Genomic DNA, 2,205 nt, shown 5'->3' on the forward strand with positions numbered 1-2,205 from the left:
CAGGGAATAATGTGCAGGCTGCTCAGCAGCATTAGCAGTAAGTCATTATTCTTTACAAATTGCAAGTCATGAATTTTAACAACTCTGAGGAAAGTGTTCATTAGTATTTTCCCAATTTCTAAGATTAGAAATTGAATGGAGATTTACTCATAGCGTGTTATCAAAGCCAAAAGGCAGCAACATTTCCAGGCTTCACTTTCCAAAGAGTGCTGCTCTGCTATTGTGTAGTTAAAAGGAATGAGTGTTTAAAATATAACATTGTTAATTAGCTAGAAGTTACAAGTATGTCATGCAACTTGACATAAACCAGAAAATACCTCAACATGCTGCATTTCAACAGATGGCAAGTGGGTAACGTCAAATTACACTTTGCCTTGTGTAAAGAAAAAGATCCATTTAATTTCTTGAAGTATTCCTCAATTTCTTCTTAGTAAAGAAACTGTTTGTAGGATTTCAGTCCTTTTTTTTTTTTTTTAATATATTTGCTGTACTCTTCTTCTATTTTCCCCTGCAGTGCAAGGGAACTGCAATTTAAGCAGAATCATCAGTGTCTCCTAAAATATGTTGCATTGCCATTTGCTGTTACACTACTGGAGGATTCCACTACAAAAACAAAACCCTTAAAAAACCAATCAACCCACAAACTGACTCCATTTGCCATATGGTTATTTATACTTATTATAAATTAGGATAACTAAAAATTGCAGCTTTTAATACATAACACTAAAGACTGGAAACGTATTGGGGGTGCCAATACTTGTACTTATGGGAACATATGTTTAAAAAGGCTAACTTTAAAAGATTAGAGCTTTTCTAAGAGGGAAATTAATCTTGTGCTTTACAGCATCTATGTTTCTACTGGCCTGGAGCAGAACAGAGCACTGCAGTTGGAGTTTCAGGGGATGCTTTGGAAACTGGGACAGCAGCCTAAGTGGTACAGGCTGGGGGAGATGGGGATGAGAAATGCAGAGAGAGCAAAGGAAGATGTAGAACCCTTTGTGCCTCCTGACCAACACCTTCCATGCGCTCATGCGTGTGCATCGCTGAACAAGAGCTTGTTTCATTGCCACCTTCACACCAAGCAATCACAAATGAGCAGCGTTTTCATTTGAATTCCAGCATTTGCATTCACTTTTTTAGATGTTATGAGAAAAATCAGATTCCTTAGTCCCATTTTCCTCCAAAAATATTTGAGGCTTGTTTAATCACATCACTCCCTCCTTACTTTTAAAAACTGTCCTGCCAGCATCAAGAACTTGCAGGAAATATAAAGAAAAGGTATTGCGTAAGTGAGGAATGTTCTTAGATAATGCTTTGCAAAGCACTTCCCTGCTCACATATCATCATCCTGCTTAATTTTTTTGTTGCTGTTGGTGTGTATTTAATGGATTAGATCTTCCTTGTAGCTCAAACGGCACCCTGAAAAACATCCCATCATCTAATACAGGGATGTTTGGATGTTTTGGGATGTCCTGGGCATCCCTGCTTTATCCAGATACTCTGTTGCAAAGCCTTGTAAAGAAGAGGTAAAACTTCCACCTTCTCCACACAAGAAAGAAACATTGCTGTAAAAATAATTTCAGACTGTTCCAGGTGAAGCTTTCACAACACCAAAAGCTGGCTGAGAGCCCCTGCCCTGGATGTGGGAAGGCAGCTGTTAATGCTCCCTTTAATATCAGAAACCCTTCATTAAATCCAGTAGATCAAAGCAGCAGTTCAGTTTTAGTTCCCATTCCCTGGAGTCAGAGCAGACAGCTCTGCAAAGTGCCTGGAAACCTCATCACTGTCTTTGCAAAAATACTCAGATCATCCTCAAAAGAAGCATAGTGGAACTGTTTTTTTTCAAGCTTCTGCCATTTAAACAACAACAACCCCCCCCCCCCACCCAAATAAGTTTCAAAACACACTTGGTAGTAAAACCAAGTGCTGTTAACGTGTCCAAATGTGTTCCAGTTGTTCAGGAAAAAGATGCTGCAATCAATTTAAGTTTTATTCATTCATTTTTCATGCCAACACCTACGTTTCCATTAAGTGGAAGCTAAAGTGGTAATTGAAACTTCATGTTTTGAAAGAAGTAATCTATACAAACATATATCATTGGTTACATAAAACATTCTACTTCAACATAGGAAGAACCAAGTAAGTAAGTAAAATATAAGTAAATAAGTAAGAAAAAAATACAATAAATAAGACAGACTGCTCAAA

The sequence above is a fragment of the Vidua chalybeata genome, chromosome 15 (assembly GCF_026979565.1).
Source record: "Vidua chalybeata isolate OUT-0048 chromosome 15, bVidCha1 merged haplotype, whole genome shotgun sequence".
Lineage (NCBI taxonomy): Eukaryota > Metazoa > Chordata > Aves > Passeriformes > Viduidae > Vidua > Vidua chalybeata.